At 48.8% G+C, this 20,278-nt stretch overlaps 1 pseudogene; it reads right to left on the bottom strand.

Annotated features, from left to right (window-relative positions):
- Positions 1–365: 365 nt before the first annotated feature.
- On the bottom strand, positions 366–16,640 carry LOC138645413 (trichohyalin-like; annotated as a pseudogene).
- Positions 16,641–20,278: the final 3,638 nt, after the last annotated feature.

Below are 20,278 nucleotides of genomic sequence, written 5' to 3'. Positions count from 1 at the left end.
ACTGCTGATGATATTTGTGCAGTTATAATTTGAAATGTAAATATTTGTGTTTGCACACAGGATACAATGCAGTCATACAGATTATTTATCATAGCAATGTATCTGAACACGTAGAGCTGCAGTGTAAAGCATGGGGAGAGAACGAGCAGAAGCTTGAGTCTGATTAGAATAGATAATGCATCTACACTGGAGGCCATAATCAACTAAAGTGTAAAGCATTGTGAAAAAATGCGTTCTAGAGCCAATGTAGCTGATATTTTGATTTTAATTATGAGGGCCTGCATTGCAGGGGGAACAAATGGAGCCTATGCCCAGGGCCCCCAGCCACAAATTAGGCCCCCAACTTTTGCCTTCACACTGGTCCTTTAAACTGCAGTTCTGGTATGGCAGACATCAGTAGAGCCACCCTGTCTCTTCTCCTCCACCCGCCTCTTCTCCTCCACCCACCTCTTCTCCTCCTCCTGCCTCTTCTCCTCCTCCTCCTCCACCAACCTCTTCTCCTCCTCCTCCTCCACCCGCCTCTTCTCCTCCACCCGCCTCTTCTCCTCCTGTGTCTTCTCCTCCTCCTGTCTCTTCTCCACCCGCCACTTCCCCTCCCGCCTCTTCTCCTCCTCCCACCTCTTCTCCTCCTGTCTCTTCTCCTCCACCCGCCTCTTCTCCTGTGTCTTCTCCTCCTCCCGCCTCTTCTCCTCCTCCTGCCTATTGTCTTCCTCCTGCCTCTTCTCCTCCTCCTGCCTCTTCTCCTCCCGCCTCTTATCCTCCTTCCGCCTCTTCTCCTCCTTCCGCCTCTTCTCCTCCTCCCGCCTCTTCTCCTCCTCCTGTCTCTTCTCCTCCACCCGCCTCTTCTCCTCCTCCTGTTTCTTCTCCTCCTCCTGCCTCTTCTCCTCCTCCTGCTTCTTCTTCTCCTCCCAGTTCTTCTCCTCCTCCTGCCTCTTCTCCTCCTCCTGTCTCTTCTCCTCCAGCCGCCTCTTCTCCTCCTCCCACCTCTTCTCCTCCTCCTGCCTCTTCTCCTCCTCCTCCTGCCTCTTCTCCTCCACCCACCTCTACTACTCCTCCCGCCTCTACTACTCCTCCCGCCTCTTCTCCTCCTCCTGCTTCTTCTCCTACTCCTGCCTCTTCTCCACCTCCTGCTTCTTTTCCTCCACCCGCCTCTTCTCTTCCTCCCACCTCTTCTCCTTCTCCTTTCTCTTGTCCTCCACCTGCCTCTTCTCCTCCTGCTTCTTCTCCTCCTCCTCCTGTCTCTTCTCCTCCACCCGCCTCTTCTCCTCCACCCGCCTCTTCTTCTTCTCCTGTATCTTCTCCTCCTCCTGTCTCTTCTCCTCTTCCTGCCTCTTCTCCTCCCGCCTCTTCTCCTCCCACCTCTTCTCCTCCACCTGCCTCTTCTCCTCATCCTCCTGTCTCTTCTCCTCCACCCGCCTCTTCTCCTTCTCCTGCATCTTCTCCTCCTCCTGTCTCTTCTCCTCCTCCTGCCTCTTCTCCTCCTGCCTCTTCTCCTCCTCCCGCCTCTTCTCTTCCTCCTGCCTATTCTCCTCCTCCTGCCTCTTCTCCTCCCACCTCTTCTCCTCCCGCCTCTTCTCCTCCTCCTGCCTCTTCTCTTCCTCCTGCCTCTTCTCCTCCTCCTGTCTCTTCTCCTCCACCCGCCTCTTCTCCTCCTCCTGCTTCTTCTCCTCCTCCTACCTCTTCTCCTCCTCCCGCCTCTTCTCCTCCTCCTGCTTCTTCTCCTCCTCCCGCCTCTTCTCCTCCTCCTGCCTCTTCTCCTCCTCCTGCCTCTTCTCCTCCTCCTGCATCTTCTCCTCCTCCCGCCTCTTCTCCTCCTCCTGCATCTTCTCCTCCTCCTGTCTCTTCTCATCCTGCCTCTTCTCCTCCTCCTGTCTCTTCTCCTCCTCCTGCCTCTTCTCCTCCTCCTGTCTCTTCTCCTCCTCCCGCCTCTTCTCCTCCTCCCGCCTCTTCTCCTCCTCCTGTCTCTTCTCCTCCACCCGCCTCTTGTCCTCCTGCCTCTTCTCCTCCTCCTGCCTCTTCTCCTCCTCCTGCCTCTTCTCTTCCTCCCGCCTCTTCTCCTCCTCCTGTCTCTTCTCCTCCACCCGCCTCTTCTCCTCCTGCCTCTTCTCCTCCCGCCTCTTCTCTTCCTCCCGCCTCTTCTCCTCCTCCTGTCTCTTCTCCTCCACCCGCCTCTTCTCCTCCCGCCTCTTCTCCTCCTCCTGCCTCTTCTCCTCCTGCCTCTTCTCCTCCCGCCTCTTCTCCTCCTCCCGCCTCTTCTCCTCCTCCTGCCTCTTCTCCTCCCGCCTCTTCTCTTCCTCCCGCCTCTTCTCCTCCTCCTGCTTCTTCTCCTACTCCTGCCTCTTCTCCACCTCCTGCTTCTTCTCCTCCACCCGCCTCTTCTCTTCCTCCCACCTCTTCTCCTCCTCCTGTCTCTTCTCCTCCTCCTGCCTCTTCTCCTCCTGCCTCTTCTCCTCCTCCCGCCTCTTCTCCTCTTCCCGCCTCTTCTCTTCCTCCTGCCTCTTCTCTTCCTCCTGCCTATTCTCCTCCCCCTGCCTCTTCTCCTCCCACCTCTTCTCCTCCCGCCTCTTCTCCTCCTCCCGCCTCTTCTCTTCCTCCTGCCTCTTCTCCTCCTCCTGTCTCTTCTCCTCTACCCGCCTCTTCTCCTCCTCCTGCTTCTTCTCCTCCTCCTACCTCTTCTCCTCCTCCCGCCTCTTCTCCTCCTCCTGCTTCTTCTCCTCCTCCCGCCTCTTCTCCTCCTCCCGCCTCTTCTCCTCCTCCTGTCTCTTCTCCTCCTCCTGCCTCTTCTCCTCCTCCTGCATCTTCTCCTCCTCCCGCCTCTTCTCCTCCTCCTGCCTCTTCTCCTCCTCCTGTCTCTTCTCATCCTGCCTCTTCTCCTCCTCCTGTCTCTTCTCCTCCTCCTGCCTCTTCTCCTCCTCCTGTCTCTTCTCCTCCTCCCGCCTCTTCTCCTCCTCCTGTCTCTTCTCCTCCTCCCGCCTCTTCTCCTCCTCCTGTCTCTTCTCCTCCACCCGCCTCTTCTCCTCCTGCCTCTTCTCCTCCTCCTGCCTCTTCTCCTCCTCCTGCCTCTTCTCCTCCCACCTCTTCTCCTCCTCCCGCCTCTTCTCCTCCTCCTGCCTCTTCTCCTCCCGCCTCTTCTCTTCCTCCCGCCTCGTCTCCTCCTCCTGCCTCTTCTCCCGCCTTTTCTCCTCCTCCTGTCTCTTCTCCTCTTCCTGTCTCTTCTCCTCCCGCCTCTTCTCCTCCTCCCACCTCTTCTCCTCCACCTGCCTCTTCTCCTCCTCCTCCTGTCTCTTCTCCTCCACCTGCCTCTTCTCCTCCTCCTGCCTCTTCTCCTCCTCCTGCCTCTTCTCCTCCTGCCTCTTCTCCTCCCGCCTCTTCTCCTCCTCCCGCCTCTTCTCCTCCTCCTGCCTCTTCTCCTCCCGCCTCTTCTCTTCCTCCCGCCTCTTCTCCTCCTCCTGCCTCTTCTCCTCCCGCCTCTTCTCTTCCTCCCGCCTCTTCTCCTCCTCCTGTCTCTTCTCCTCTTCCTGTCTCTTCTCCTCCCGCCTCTTCTCCTCCTCCCACCTCTTCTCCTCCACCTGCCTCTTCTCCTCCTCCTCCTGTCTCTTCTCCTCCACCTGCCTCTTCTCCTCCTCCTGCCTCTTCTCCTCCTCCTGCCTCTTCTCTTTCTCCTGCCTCTTCTCCTTCTCCTGCCTCTTCTCCTCCTGCCTCTTCTCCCGCCGCTTCTCTTCCTCCCGCCTCTTCTCCTCCTCCTGCTTCTTCTCCTCCTGCCTCTTCTCCTCCTCCTGCCTCTTCTCCTCCTCCTGCCTCTTCTCCTCCCGCCTCTTCTCTTCCTCCCGCCTCTTCTCCTCCTTCTGTCTCTTCTCCTCCATCTGCCTCTTCTCCTCCTCCTGCCTCTTCTCCTCCTCCTGCCTCTTCTCTTTCTCCTGCCTCTTCTCCTTCTCCTGCCTCTTCTCCTCCTGCCTCTTCTCCTCCCGCCTCTTCTCTTCCTCCCGCCTCTTCTCCTCCTCCTGTCTCTTCTCCTCCTCCTGCCTCTTCTCCTCCTCCTGCCTCTTCTCCTCCTCCTGCCTCTTCTCTTTCTCCTGCCTCTTCTCCTTCTCCTGCCTCTTCTCCTCCTGCCTCTTCTCCTCCCGCCTCTTCTCTTCCTCCCGCCTCTTCTCCTCCTCCTGCCTCTTCTCCTCCTGCCTCTTCTCCTCCTCCTGCCTCTTCTCCTCCTGCCTCTTCTCCTCCTGCCTCTTCTCCTCCTCCTGCCTCTTCTCCTCCACCTGCCTCTTCTCCTCCTCCTCCTGCCTCTTCTCCTCCTCCTGCCTCTTCTCTTTCTCCTGCCTCTTCTCCTTCTCCTGCCTCTTCTCCTCCTGCCTCTTCTCCTCCCGCCTCTTCTCTTCCTCCCGCCTCTTCTCCTCCTCCTGCCTCTTCTCCTCCTGCCTCTTCTCCTCCTCCTGCCTCTTCTCCTCCTGCCTCTTCTCCTCCTGCCTCTTCTCCTCCTCCCACCTCTTCTCCTCCACCTGCCTCTTCTCCTCCTCCTCCTGTCTCTTCTCCTCCACCTGCCTCTTCTCCTCCTCCTGCCTCTTCTCCTCCTCCTGCCTCTTCTCTTTCTCCTGCCTCTTCTCCTTCTCCTGCCTCTTCTCCTCCTGCCTCTTCTCCTCCTGCCTCTTCTCCTCCTGCCGCTTCTCCTCCTCCTGCCTCTTCTCCTCCTGCCTCTTCTCCTCCTGCCTCTTCTCCTCCTGCCGCTTCTCCTCCTCCTGCCGCTTCTCCTCCTCCTGCCTCTTCTCCTCCTCCTCCTGTCTCTTCTCCTCCACCTGCCTCTTCTCCTCCTCCTGCCTCTTCTCCTCCTCCCGCCTCTTCTCTTCCTCCCGCCTCTTCTCCTCCTCCTGCTTCTTCTCCTCCTGCCTCTTCTCCTCCTGCCTCTTCTCCTCCTGCCGCTTCTCCTCCTCCTGCCTCTTCTCCTCCTGCCTCTTCTCCTCCCGCCGCTTCTCCTCCTCCTGCCTCTTCTCCTCCTGCCTCTTCTCCTCCTGCCGCTTCTCCTCCTCCTGCCTCTTCTCCTCCTGCCTCTTCTCCTCCTCCTGCCTCTTCTCCTCCTGCCTCTTCTCCTCCTGCCGCTTCTCCTCCTCCTGCCTCTCCTCCTCCTGCCTCTTCTCCTCCTCCTGTCTCTTCTCCTCCTCCTGCCTCTTCTCCTCCTCCTGCCTCTTCTCCTCCTCCTGCCTCAGAGCCGCACTGACAGTGTAAGGTTATGTTCACATAATGCAATCAAGCTGCATTTTTTGGCTATAATTTTCTGAAATTGCAATTAAAAACACATTGTTACTATCACGGTTTTGGAAAATTGCGGCCATAACCCACAGGGTGAATACACTGTGCGAATAAGGCCATAGGCTGCGTTCACACACTGCAGTTATTCTCGCTATAAAAACTCAACTTCTCTACAGGGTCCTTCAGGCTGAATGTTACATGGTCCGGTGGCTAGGAGTCCCTAGATCCAACGCAGGCCGCTCCTTGTTCATCGCTATCACCTGTCTGCTGCAGCCCATCACTGGTGATGCCATCTCTTCTGGTGCTGCTGCATCCCAAAAATCTCTGGTTCTTGGTGACAACCAGTAGGTGACTGGTTGTGCTATTTGTAGCCAAATATTAGCATGGTATTGTGGATGCAGTATTTTACGATCTGGGGCCCTAATTAGAATTTTGCTTAGGGCCACACATTGTCTAAACACAGCTTGGACCTCCCACCCCCCCTATGTCCCCTATGTCCCCCTCTGGCTTTCGTCAGTCCGTCAGCCGCCGCTCGTTTCCCCCTCCTCTGCGGTGTGATACATTGTTACTATCTCTCTTCTGATACATTGTATTCCTGACAAGCCGATAGCGCTGACACAGAACCCACACACAATGTTCTGAGCTGTGGAAATGTATCGCTGCCGCTCCGGCCTCCACAACATCACTTCTAAACGCTAAGATCCCTCCGAGGAACAATTCAGAAGCCGGAAGGTGGAACATTTCCATATACGCCAGCGGAATTTAAATACGAGCAGCTTATTGTGGATCCTGAACTTTCCTGCAGGTCCCGCACAAATCAGCTCCTCCAGGGGAAGATTTCTACTCTGCTTTCTGCGCTGCATTAAGTCAAGACGCGGCGGATTATTTCATAACAGGATGCAAATCTGGAGCGCGTGGTGTAAACTAGGACATTGTGCATGAAAGCGGGGGAAATCCTGCGCAGGGCGCAGCCCGCGGGAACCAAAACGTCACCAAAGTCATAAAGTAGGACAGGCGCATGTAAGGATCAGCGGCGGCATCACAATAAGCGGGAACACTGGACGCGGTTTTGATGCGTTTTTTTGCGCATTTTTGATGCGTTTTTGATGCGTTTTTTCCAAATGCAGAGAATAGCTGGAAAAACGCAGAAAATCAGCAAAATTAATGAACATGCTGCTTTTTTTACCGCAATGCGTTTTTTTTTGCGGAAAAAAGCGCATCATGTGCACAAAAATTGCAGAATGCATTCTAAATGATAGGATGCAGATGTAGGTGTTTTCTAAAGCGTTTTTATCGCGAAGAAACCTGAACGTGTGCACATACCCTAAAGGGGTCCTCACCCCTGACCGTAGGAGGTCTCTGCAGGCTTCCTCAGCTGTAATATAGGGGGGAACCTCACAAAATTCATCAACCACTTGGGCCATTTTGCTGACTTTGGCGCAAAGAAGATCAGTGAAAGTCACAAGTCAAAAAAGAAAAGTCACTTAGAAAAAGTGATGAATCTGCCCGATGTCTAGTGGAGAATCATCAGCCTGCGACTCTCAGCAGTGGCAGTGACGCCATTTCCTCCCCTCGCCCTGTTTTCAGCATATTCTCCTATTAGCGCTTGTGACTGTTTCCCACTGCTGTATTTCACCTGCGCAGTGAGCGGAGATGATAATTCTTCGTCTAACAAGGCCACATTAATGTTCTGCTCGGTGACACTAGGGATTCATCTGCAGTGACAGGTGGGGTGCGCAGACCGCCGCGCCATGTGCGCCATATGTCTACGTGGCCTTTCTGCAGCCATCAGTCCGGGAGCCGCGCAGTATATCTGCCAGTCCCGGGGATATGGATCTTCAACATGTCAGTAAAATGGTGAAGAACTTTATTGGCGTTCGTAAAGTTACAAAGGTTACGGAGGAGATGGGGGGAGGGGTAATTAATCTGCCCCTTTAATTTATCGAGGCCCCGACCTATAAATATTCGGTGAAAAGTCCAATTACTGGCAATGATATATACAGTGACGGGCGCTGTATGGTACAGCCGAGAAGGCAAAACCTCTGCAGATCTTCCTCTGTAGTCTCTGATATTGGGTGGAGACTTTCCTCTGTAGTCTCTGATATTGGGGGATACTTTCCTCTGTAGTCTCTGATATTGGGGGAGACTTTCCTCTGTAGTCTCTGATATTGGGGGAAACTTTCCTCTGTAGTCTCTGATATTGGGGGAAACTTTCCTCTGTAGTCTCTGATATTGGGGGAAACTTTCCTCTGTAGTCTCTGATATTGGGGGAGACTTTCCTCTGTAGTCTCTGATATTGGGGGAGACTTTCCTCTGTAGTCTCTGATATTGGGGGAAACTTTCCTCTGTAGTCTCTGATATTGGGGGAAACTTTCCTCTGTAGCCTCTGATATTGGGTGGAGACTTTCCTCTGTAGTCTCTGATATTGGGGGATACTTTCCTCTGTAGTCTCTGATATTGGGGGAGACTTTCCTCTGTAGTCTCTGATATTGGGGGAGACTTTCCTCTGTAGTCTCTGATATTGGGGGAAACTTTCCTCTGTAGTCTCTGATATTGGGGGAAACTTTCCTCTGTAGCCTCTGATATTGGGGGAGACTTTCCTCTGTAGTCTCTGATATTGGGGGAGACTTTCCTCTGTAGTCTCTGATATTGGGTGGAGACTTTCCTCTGTAGTCTCTGATATTGGGGGATACTTTCCTCATGTAGTCTCTGATATTGGGGGAGACTTTCCTCTGTAGTTTCTGATATTGGGGAGACTTTCCTCTGTAATCTCTGATATTGGGGGAGACTTTCCTCTGTAGTCTCTGATATTGGGGGAGACTTTCCTCTGTAGTCTCTGATATTGGGTGGAGACTTTCCTCTGTAGTCTCTGATATTGGGGGAGACTTTCCTCTGTAGTCTCTGATATTGGGTGGAGACTTTCCTCTGTAGTCTCTGATATTGGGGGATACTTTCCTCTGTAGTCTCTGATATTGGGGGAGACTTTCCTCTGTAGTTTCTGATATTGGGGAAACTTTCCTCTGTAGTCTCTGATATTGAGGGAGACTTTCCTCTGTAGTCTCTGATATTGGGGGAGACTTTCCTCTGTAGTCTCTGATATTGGAGGAGACTTTCCTCTGTAGTCTCTGATATTGGAGGAGACTTTCCTCTGTAATCTCTGATATTGGGGGCGACTTTCCTCTGTATTCTCTGATATTGGGGGAGACTTTCCTCTGTAGTCTCTGATATTGGGTGGAGACTTTCCTCTGTAGTCTCTGATATTGGGGGATACTTTCCTCTGTAGTCTCTGATATTGGGGGAGACTTTCCTCTGTAGTTTCTGATATTGGGGGAGACTTTCCTCTGTAGTCTCTGATATTGGGGGAAACTTTCCTCTGTAGTCTCTGATATTGGGTAGAGACTTTCCTCTGTAATCTCTGATATTGGGGGAGACTTTCCTCTGTAATCTCTGATATTGGGGGAGACTTTCCTCTGTAGTTTCTGATATTGGGGGAGACTTTCCTCTGTAATCTCTGATATTGGGGGAGACTTTCCTCTGTAGTTTCTGATATTGGTTAGAGACTTTCCTCTGTAATCTCTGATATTGGGGGAGACTTTCCTCTGTAGTCTCTGATATTGGGGGAGACTTTCCTCTGTAGTTTCTGATATTGGTTAGAGACTTTCCTCTGTAATCTCTGATATTGGGGGAGACTTTCCTCTGTAGTCTCTGATATTGGAGGAGACTTTCCTCTGTAGTCTCTGATATTGAGGGAGACTTTCCTCTGTAGTCTCTGATATTGGGGGAGACTTTCCTCTGTAGTCTCTGATATTGGAGGAGACTTTCCTCTGTAGTCTCTGATATTGGAGGAGACTTTCCTCTGTAGTCTCTGATATTGGAGGAGACTTTCCTCTGTAGTCTCTGATATTGAGGGAGACTTTCCTCTGTAGTCTCTGATATTGGGGGAGACTTTCCTCTGTAGTCTCTGATATTGGAGGAGACTTTCCTCTGTAGTCTCTGATATTGGGGGAGACTTTCCTCTGTAGTTTCTGATATTGGGGAAACTTTCCTCTGTAGTCTCTGATATTGAGGGAGACTTTCCTCTGTAGTCTCTGATATTGGGGGAGACTTTCCTCTGTAGTCTCTGATATTGGAGGAGACTTTCCTCTGTAGTCTCTGATATTGGAGGAGACTTTCCTCTGTAATCTCTGATATTGGGGGAGACTTTCCTCTGTAGTCTCTGATATTGGGGGAGACTTTCCTCTGTAGTCTCTGATATTGGGTGGAGACTTTCCTCTGTAGTCTCTGATATTGGGGGATACTTTCCTCTGTAGTCTCTGATATTGGGGGAGACTTTCCTCTGTAGTTTCTGATATTGGGGGAGACTTTCCTCTGTAGTCTCTGATATTGGGGGAAACTTTCCTCTGTAGTCTCTGATATTGGGTAGAGACTTTCCTCTGTAATCTCTGATATTGGGGGAGACTTTCCTCTGTAATCTCTGATATTGGGGGAGACTTTCCTCTGTAGTTTCTGATATTGGGGGAGACTTTCCTCTGTAATCTCTGATATTGGGGGAGACTTTCCTCTGTAGTTTCTGATATTGGTTAGAGACTTTCCTCTGTAATCTCTGATATTGGGGGAGACTTTCCTCTGTAGTCTCTGATATTGGGGGAGACTTTCCTCTGTAGTTTCTGATATTGGTTAGAGACTTTCCTCTGTAATCTCTGATATTGGGGGAGACTTTCCTCTGTAGTCTCTGATATTGGGGGAGACTTTCCTCTGTAATCTCTGATATTGGGGGAGACTTTCCTCTGTAGTCTCTGATATTGGGGAGACTTTCCTCTGTAGTTTCTGATATTGGGGGAGACTTTCATCTGTAGTCTCTGATATTGGGGGAAACTTTCCTCTGTAGTCTCTGATATTGGGTGGAGACTTTCCTCTGTAGTCTCTGATATTGGGGGAGACTTTCCTCTGTAGTCTCTGATATTGGGGGAGACTTTCCTCTGTGGTCTCTGATATTGGGGGAGACTTTCCTCTGTAGTCTCTGATATTGGGGGAGACTTTGCTCTGTAGTCTCTGATATTGGGGGAGACTTTCCTCTGTAGTCTCTGATATTGGGTAGAGACTTTCCTCTGTAGTCTCTGATATTGGGGGAGACTTTCCTCTGTAGTCTCTGATATTGGGGGAGACTTTCCTCTGTAGTTTCTGATATTGGGGGAGACTTTCCTCTGTAGTCTCTGATATTGGAGGAGACTTTCCTCTGTAATCTCTGATATTGGGGGAGACTTTCCTCTGTAGTCTCTGATATTGGGGAGACTTTCCTCTGTAGTTTCTGATATTGGGGGAGACTTTCATCTGTAGTCTCTGATATTGGGGGAAACTTTCCTCTGTAGTCTCTGATATTGGGTGGAAACTTTCCTCTGTAGTCTCTGATATTGGGGGAGACTTTCCTCTGTAGTCTCTGATATTGGGGGAGACTTTGCTCTGTAGTCTCTGATATTGGGGGAGACTTTCCTCTGTAGTCTCTGATATTGGGTAGAGACTTTCCTCTGTAGTCTCTGATATTGGGGGAGACTTTCCTCTGTAGTCTCTGATATTGGGGGAGACTTTCCTCTGTAGTTTCTGATATTGGGGGAGACTTTCCTCTGTAGTCTCTGATATTGGGGGAAACTTTCCTCTGTAGTCTCTGATATTGGGTGGAGACTTTCCTCTGTAGTCTCTGATATTGGGGGAGACTTTCCTCTGTAGTTTCTGATATTGGGGGAGTCTTTCCTCTGTAGTTTCTGATATTGGGGGAGACTTTCCTCTGTAGTTTCTGATATTGGGGAAACTTTCCTCTGTAGTCTCTGATATTGAGGGAGACTTTCCTCTGTAGTCTCTGATATTGGCGAAGACTTTCCTCTGTAGTCTCTGATATTGGGGGAGACTTTCCTCTGTAGTCTCTGATATTGGAGGAGACTAGTCTCTGATATTTGGGTAGACTTTAATCTGTAGTCTCTGATATTGGAGCAGACGCTTCCCTGTAGTCTCTGATATTGGGGGAGACTTTCATCTGTAGTTTCTGATATTGGAGGATACTATCCTCTGTAGTCTCTGATATTTGGGTAGACTTTAATCTGTAGTCTCTGATATTGGAGCAGACGCTTCCCTGTAGTCTCTGATATTGGGGGAGACTTTCATCTGTAGTTTCTGATATTGGGGTAGACTTTCCTCTGAAGTCTCTGATATTGGGGGAGACTTTCCTATGAAGTCTCTGATATTAATAGAGACTTTCTACTGTATTCTCTAATATTGGGGGAGACTTTTCTCTGTAGTCTCTGATATTGGAGGAGACTTTCCTCTGTAATCTCTGATATTGGGGGAGACTTTCCTCTGTAGTCTCTGATATTGGGGAGACTTTCCTCTGTAGTTTCTGATATTGGGGGAGACTTTCATCTGTAGTCTCTGATATTGGGGGAAACTTTCCTCTGTAGTCTCTGATATTGGGTGGAGACTTTCCTCTGTAGTCTCTGATATTGGGGGAGACTTTCCTCTGTAGTCTCTGATATTGGGGGAGACTTTGCTCTGTAGTCTCTGATATTGGGGGAGACTTTCCTCTGTAGTCTCTGATATTGGGTAGAGACTTTCCTCTGTAGTCTCTGATATTGGGGGAGACTTTCCTCTGTAGTCTCTGATATTGGGGGAGACTTTCCTCTGTAGTTTCTGATATTGGGGGAGACTTTCCTCTGTAGTCTCTGATATTGGAGGAGACTTTCCTCTGTAATCTCTGATATTGGGGGAGACTTTCCTCTGTAGTCTCTGATATTGGGGAGACTTTCCTCTGTAGTTTCTGATATTGGGGGAGACTTTCCTCTGTAGTCTCTGATATTGGGGGAAACTTTCCTCTGTAGTCTCTGATATTGGGTGGAGACTTTCCTCTGTAGTCTCTGATATTGGGGGAGACTTTCCTCTGTAGTCTCTGATATTGGGGGAGACTTTGCTCTGTAGTCTCTGATATTGGGGGAGACTTTCCTCTGTAGTCTCTGATATTGGGTAGAGACTTTCCTCTGTAGTCTCTGATATTGGGGGAGACTTTCCTCTGTAGTCTCTGATATTGGGGGAGACTTTCCTCTGTAGTTTCTGATATTGGGGGAGACTTTCCTCTGTAGTCTCTGATATTGGGGGAAACTTTCCTCTGTAGTCTCTGATATTGGGTGGAGACTTTCCTCTGTAGTCTCTGATATTGGGGGAGACTTTCCTCTGTAGTTTCTGATATTGGGGGAGTCTTTCCTCTGTAGTTTCTGATATTGGGGGAGACTTTCCTCTGTAGTTTCTGATATTGGGGAAACTTTCCTCTGTATTCTCTGATATTGAGGGAGACTTTCCTCTGTAGTCTCTGATATTGGAGAAGACTTTCCTCTGTAGTCTCTGATATTGGGGGAGACTTTCCTCTGTAGTCTCTGATATTGGAGGAGACTAGTCTCTGATATTTGGGTAGACTTTAATCTGTAGTCTCTGATATTGGAGCAGACGCTTCCCTGTAGTCTCTGATATTGGGGGAGACTTTCATCTGTAGTTTCTGATATTGGGGTAGACTTTCCTCTGAAGTCTCTGATATTGGGGGAGATTTTCCTATGAAGTCTCTGATATTAAGAGAGACTTTCTACTGTATTCTCTAATATTGGGGGAGACTTTTCTCTGTAGTCTCTGATATTGGAGGAGACTTTCCTCTGTAATCTCTGATATTGGGGGAGACTTTCCTCTGTAGTCTCTGATATTGGGGAGACTTTCCTCTGTAGTTTCTGATATTGGGGGAGACTTTCATCTGTAGTCTTTGATATTGGGGGAAACTTTCCTCTGTAGTCTCTGATATTGGGTGGAGACTTTCCTCTGTAGTCTCTGATATTGGGGGAGACTTTCCTCTGTAGTCTCTGATATTGGGGAGACTTTCCTCTGTAGTTTCTGATATTGGGGGAGACTTTCATCTGTAGTCTTTGATATTGGGGGAGACTTTCCTCTGTAGTCTCTGATATTGGGGGAGACTTTCCTCTGTAGTCTCTGATATTGGGGAGACTTTCCTCTGTAGTTTCTGATATTGGGGGAGACTTTCATCTGTAGTCTTTGATATTGGGGGAGACTTTCCTCTGTAGTCTCTGATATTGGGGGAGACTTTCCTCTGTAGTCTCTGATATTGGGGGAGACTTTCCTCTGTAGTCTCTGATATTGGGGGAGACTTTGCTCTGTAGTCTCTGATATTGGGGGAGACTTTCCTCTGTAGTCTCTGATATTGGGTAGAGACTTTCCTCTGTAGTCTCTGATATTGGGGGAGACTTTCCTCTGTAGTCTCTGATATTGGGGGAGACTTTCCTCTGTAGTTTCTGATATTGGGGGAGACTTTCCTCTGTAGTCTCTGATATTGGGGGAAACTTTCCTCTGTAGTCTCTGATATTGGGTGGAGACTTTCCTCTGTAGTCTCTGATATTGGGGGAGACTTTCCTCTGTAGTTTCTGAAATTGGGGGAGTCTTTCCTCTGTAGTTTCTGATATTGGGGGAGACTTTCCTCTGTAGTTTCTGATATTGGGGAAACTTTCCTCTGTAGTCTCTGATATTGAGGGAGACTTTCCTCTGTAGTCTCTGATATTGGCGAAGACTTTCCTCTGTAGTCTCTGATATTGGGGGAGACTTTCCTCTGTAGTCTCTGATATTGGAGGAGACTAGTCTCTGATATTTGGGTAGACTTTAATCTGTAGTCTCTGATATTGGAGCAGACGCTTCCCTGTAGTCTCTGATATTGGGGGAGACTTTCATCTGTAGTTTCTGATATTGGAGGATACTATCCTCTGTAGTCTCTGATATTTGGGTAGACTTTAATCTGTAGTCTCTGATATTGGAGCAGACGCTTCCCTGTAGTCTCTGATATTGGGGGAGACTTTCATCTGTAGTTTCTGATATTGGGGTAGACTTTCCTCTGAAGTCTCTGATATTGGGGGAGACTTTCCTATGAAGTCTCTGATATTAAGAGAGACTTTCTACTGTATTCTCTAATATTGGGGGAGACTTTTCTCTGTAGTCTCTGATATCGGGGCAAGACAAAGAAAAGTTCCTATGAACTAGAAGAGAAAATCCTACTTTGTTCTCACCTTGCATCCATATCACAGCATGATTCGTGTGTGATGTATCAGCACTAAATAGTCTAAGTTGGTAAAGTGAGAAAATATAGGCATAAATTAAATTTATGGGCTGAAATAACTAAAAATTGGCATGTGCATATGTATTCATTCCTTTTGATATGAAGCCACTAATAATTTCTGGTGCAAGCATTTCCCTCCATAAGTCCTATGCTCGGTGACAGGACGTCCCCCTGTGTGCAATCTAATGTGACATGTTGGTCAGTATAGATACTTTACCTTTTCTGAAAGGCCACAGATGCTACAACACAATTATCAAAAGGCTCCACTAATCAAACAATACCATGAAGACCAAGGAGATCTCCAAACAGAAGGCCAAGGAGATCTCCAAACACCACCATGAAGGCCAAATAGATCTCCAAACACCACAATGAAGGCCAAGGAGATCTCCAAACACCACTATGAAGGCCAAAGAGATCTCCAAACACCACCATGCACGCCAAGGAGATCTCCAAACACCACCATGAAGGCCAAGGAGAGCCCTAAACAACACCATGAAGACTAATGAGATCTTCAAACACCACGATGAAGGCCAATGAGATCCCCAAACACCACCATGAAGACAAAGGAGATCTCCAAACAAGATGAAGACCAAGGAGATCTCCAAAGAAGTCAAGACAAAGTTGTTGAGAAGTACACAAGTCAGGGTTGTGTTATAGAAAAATATCACAATCTCTGATGATCCCCCAGAGCACCATCAAATCCATTATTATCATCAAATGGAAAGAACATAGTACCACAACAAACTTACCAATAGAGGGCGGTCACCAAAACTCTCAGCCCGGGCAAGGAGAGCATAAATCAGAAAGGCAGCAGAGAACAAAGGTAACCCTGAAGGGGCTGCAGAGTTCCCAAGCAGAGACTGGATTATATGTCCATACGACCACAATAAGCCGTGCACTTTGTAGAGATGGCTTTTAAGGAAGAGTGGGCAGAAAAAAGCATTTACTTACACACAAAAATTGTAAGGCTCGTTTTGAGTTTGCCAAAAGACATTAGGGAGACTTCCCAAATGTATGGAGGAAGTTGCTGTAGTCAGATGAGACCAAAATTGAATTTTTTAGCCACCAAGATGAACACTATGTCTGGGAACAAACCAAGACGGCTCATCACCTCAAGAACACACTCTCCACAGTGAAACATGGTGGTAGCATCATGCTGTTGTAATATTTATTGGCAGTAGGGCAGGGAAAATTGTCCCACTAGAGGGGAAGATGGATGGTGCAAAATACAGGCATACTCTTGAGCAAAACCTTTTTCAGCCTGTCAGTGATTTGAGACCGGGACGGAGGTTCACCTTCCAACAAGACAATGACCCAGAGAACACTGCTAAAGCAACACTCGAGTGATTTAAGGGGAAACCAGACCTTAATCCAATGGAGAATCTGTGGTCAGACGTGAAGATCGCTGTTCACCAGAGGAAACCATCTAACTTGAAGGAGCTAGAACAGTTTTGCCTTGAGGAATGGGCAAAAATCCCAGTGGCCAGATGTGGAAAGCTCATAGAGACTTATCCAAAGCCACTTGTAGCTGTAATTACTGTGAAAAGAGGCTCTACAAAGTACTGACTTTAGGAGGGTGAATAGTTATGCTTACTGAAGTTTTCCGACATTTTGTCCTATTTATTAATTCACAGAAAAAAGAAAACAACATTTTCACAGTTGTCAGCATGTTTTTTTTACATGAACTGATACAAAACCTAAAAAACAGTGAAATTCCAGGTTGTGATGTAGCAAAACACAAAATATGGCAATGGGGAGCAAATACTTTTGGAAGCCACTGTAGCCTTCCTGTGCATCTTTTTTTTTTTTTTACCTTTGACCTGTGCAGCCTCTGTTCCCCAATATTCGTTGATTAAATCATGCGCGAACCCAAGAGTTTTCTTCTGACAAGCCTGGGAGGGCAGCAGCAGGGTGGGAGATTTCTGCTGCTGCAGGGTGGTAGGTTTCTGATGCTGCAGGGTGGGAGATTTGTGCTGCTGCTGCAGGGTGGGAGGCTTCTTTTGCTGCAGGGTGGGAGGTTTCTGCTGCAAGGTGGAAGGTTTCTGCTGCTGCCAGTGGGAGGTTTCTGCTGCTGCATGGTGGGAGGTTTCTGCTGCTGCAGGGTGGGAGGTTTCTGCTGCTGGTGCAGGGCGGGAGATTTGTGCTGCTGTTGCAGTGTGGGAGAATTGTGCTGCTGCAGGGTGGTAGGTTTCTGCTGCTGCAGGGTGGGAGATTTGTGCTGCTGCTGCAGGGTGGGATGTTTCTTTTGCTGCATGGTGGGAGGTTTCTGCTGCTGCTGCAGGATGGAAGATTTGTGCTGCTGCAGGGTGGGAGGTTTCTGCTGCTGCAGGGTGGGAGATTTGTGCTGCTGCTGCAGGGTGGGAGATTTGTGCTGCTGCTGCAGGGTGGGAGGTTTCTTTTGCTGCAGGGTGGGAGGTTTCTGCTGCTGCTGCAGAGTGGAAGATTTGTGCTGCTGCAGGGTGGGAGGTTTCTGCTGCTGCAGGGTGGGAGATTTGTGCTGCTGCAGGGTGGGAGGTTTCTTTTGCTACAGGATGGGAGGTTTCTGCTGCTGCTGCAGGGTGGGAGGTTTGTGCTGCTGCAGGGTGGGAGGTTTCTTTTGCTGCAGGGTGGGAGGTTTCTGCTGTTGCTGCAGGGTGGGAGATTTGTGCTGCAGGGTGGGAGGTTTCTGCTGCAAGGTGGAAGGTTTCTGCTGCTGCAAAGTGGGAGGTTTCTGCTGCAGGGTGGAAGGTTTCTGCTGCTGCAGGGTGGGAGATTTGTGCTGCTGCAGGGTGGTAGGTTTCTGCTGCTGCAGGGTGGGAGATTTGTGCTGCTGCTGCAGGGTGGGAGGTTTCTTTTGCTGCAGGGTGGGAGGTTTCTGCTGCAAGTTGGAAGGTTTCTGCTGCTGCAGGGTGGGAGGTTTCTGCTGCTGCAGGGTGGAAGATTTGTGCTGCTGCATGGTGGGAGATTTGTGCTGATGCAGGGTGGAAGGTTTCTGCTGCAAGAGAGAGGGTTTTTGTGCTGCTTCAAGGCGAGATTTTTGTGCTGCTACAAGGTAGGATTTTTGTGCTGCTGCAGGGTTGTGGGCTTTGTGCTCCTGAAGGGTGGGAGATTTTTGCTGCTCTCATCTCCTGCAATGATCTCTCCAGGGCAGTGATTCTGACAGTAGGAGTAAAGTAGCAAATGACTGAAAGTATACAATATATATGAGACCCGTTACCCTCTGGGAGCACGGCAAACTCCATTCTTCCTCAGCAGTGTAATAGTATGCAGGTACTGAGTATGTCACCACGGAACAGACAGACCAACAGTTGAGGGGTTTAATAACAGGAATCAGGTTCTCCTCGCAGGGAGGAAGCAATGGAAAATTGCTAGCAATAAAGCAGTGCAAAAATATGGGAGTCAAACAGTGTAACAGAATTAAGCAGGATTTCTTGAGAAAAGAACACTTATCAGTCTGATGAGGACTTGCTTGAAGGGTCGTCTTCTCCAAGCAGCACAGGTATTTTCTTAGCACAGGACTGGCACACAATTTATTTCTTTCAAAGACCATACTGAGGACCATGGGCCACTCATTACAGGTGGAGGAAAGGTGATCCCGACATCTAAATAGGAAAGGGTTCTTTACAGTTAGAGCAGTCAGACTGTGGAATGCCGACCAGAGGAGGTAGTAATGGCAGACACTATGACAGCTTTTATACAATTGCCGGATGTTTTCTTTGATACACAGAACATTGCGGGTTAAGCTCACACAATTTTAAAATCGGTTCGATTTTGATGCACGAGAGTTGGACTAGTGTAATGCAAGTGTCTTAGAGATGTGCCTTTTCTGGGGCGGCTGAGAGCTGATGGTTTTAGCCTTGGGGGCAGTATCCATAAACCGATCCGAGATGGAAATAAAAACGCAGATGAACACACAATCATAGAATAACGTTGGTCCGAAATCAATCCGATTTTTTATTAGATTGCATTCATCCGATTTCATCATAAGTGGGAATGGGCCCTTGCAGATAAATTAGTGACAAAATGCACAATAGGTGGAGGAAGGTGGAGCCTGATGGACCGTCAGCTTTTCTCAACCTATGTAACTATACAACTATATGAGGTCTCTGTCGATCTCGCCCTGATCTTCGCTTCCATTGTTCTCTGATTTCCATCAGATACAATAATAAAGTTATTAATTTCCAGTTAACGTTTTCATGCCTGTATCGACTGGAAATCCTCCAAACATGAATTTCTCTGTTTTCTTCTGTTTTCGCATTCAGTCCTCATTATTTTTCTAACATCTGAGGAATGTGTAACCTCACACTGAATCCCACAAGTGCTGAATCCGTGAAGATCGGCTCCAGCGACTTTAGAAAGAAACTTTGTTGTTTAATTTATGGAAATGTATCTGATGTGTTTAGCGCTGAGCCCGACTCCTGCTCTGCGTTACTCCAATGGCTTGTGACTTGTAGACAGGCCTGGGGGGCACTTCTGATACAGGGCAGACCACGGTGTGCGCAGCTGGCATGATGTCCCAGCATACTATGGGGGTCTGTCATACAGAATTCTGGGGGCTACCAGATTCCAGGACATTCATGGGTCTTATGGCTCAGCTGTAAGTCGTTACAATGTATCACTGTCTCTCATCACTCAGCGCCCCTAATAACACGGGTGGAGTGCTGGCACAGTGCCCTCCAGGAGCCTCGTGAATGGGGGACACCTGTACCCTGTGATGTCAGCGGTGACCTCACTCTTCCTTCTAAACACCATTAAGCAGGGCAGTAAACGGTTTGGTGGAAGCTCTTATGCTGCGGGTGGCGTACAGATGGGATAAAGTGCACAGCATATCCAGCATGTCGGCTTTTTTCAGTTTTTTCCCCTCTTAAACAGCATTTTTAAGTAGGATTAACCTCCAGATGATACATAGTACTTGAACTGATAGATTGTAACAATCGACAAGAACAGGAGTGATTTGTGCTGTTGCTGGCTAGACTGGATTCCAGTGTACCAAACCCTCAACTGTAAGAAGTGTTAGGCTGGTTTCACATTTGTGTTTTTTGCCGCTGCGTTTTAGCGCAAAAAAACGCATGCGTTTTTTTTCTATACTTAACATTAAAAGCGCATGCGTTTTTTTGCATGCGTTTTTCCGCGTTTTGACGACGCATGCCTCGTTTCTATGCTTGCGTTTTGTTGCAGAAAAGCAACATGTAGTAATTTCTAGAGGCGTTTTTTTGCGGCAAAAAAACGTATTGCTGTCTATGTAAACACATGCGTTTTTAAGCACATGCGTTTGCTTGTGTTTTTAAACGCATGCGTTTCAATAGAAAAACACAAGAATACACACTGATAAGCCACCCCCCAACCCTAACCCTAACCCTAAAGGGATCCTAACCCTAACCCTAGGGATCCTAGCCCTAACCCTAGGGATCCTAACCCTAGCTATTTCTGTTTATAGTGGGTTTTCTAGTTGATTTTGATGATTGGCAGCTGTCACACACTTCTCATCATGCGTTTCAAAAACACAAACGCAGGAAAAAACGCATGTAAACGCGTCAAAACGCCGCGTTTTTTTACCACATGCAAAAACGCATGCATCTAAAAACGCTGATGGAGGAGGAGGAGCTGATGTACTGAGCAGGGGAGGTGCTGATATAATGAGCAGGGGAGGTGCTGATGTACTGAGCAGGGGAGGAGGTGATGTACTGAGCAGGGGAGGAGGTGATGTACTGAGCAGGGGAGGAGGTGATGTACTGAGCAGGGAGGAGCTGATGTACTGAGCAGGGGAGAAGCTGATGTACTGAGTAGGGAGGAGCTGATGTATTGAGCAGGGAGGAGCTGATGCAATGAGCAGGGGAGGAGCTGATGTACTGAGCAGGGGAAGAGCTGATGTACTGAGCAGGGGAGGAGCTTATGTACTGAGAAGGGGAGAAG

This window comes from Ranitomeya imitator, chromosome 1, assembly GCF_032444005.1.
Source record: "Ranitomeya imitator isolate aRanImi1 chromosome 1, aRanImi1.pri, whole genome shotgun sequence".
Classification (NCBI taxonomy): domain Eukaryota; kingdom Metazoa; phylum Chordata; class Amphibia; order Anura; family Dendrobatidae; genus Ranitomeya; species Ranitomeya imitator.
The sequence above is the reverse complement of the archived record's forward strand: the minus strand, read 5'-3'. Positions and strand labels throughout refer to the sequence as shown.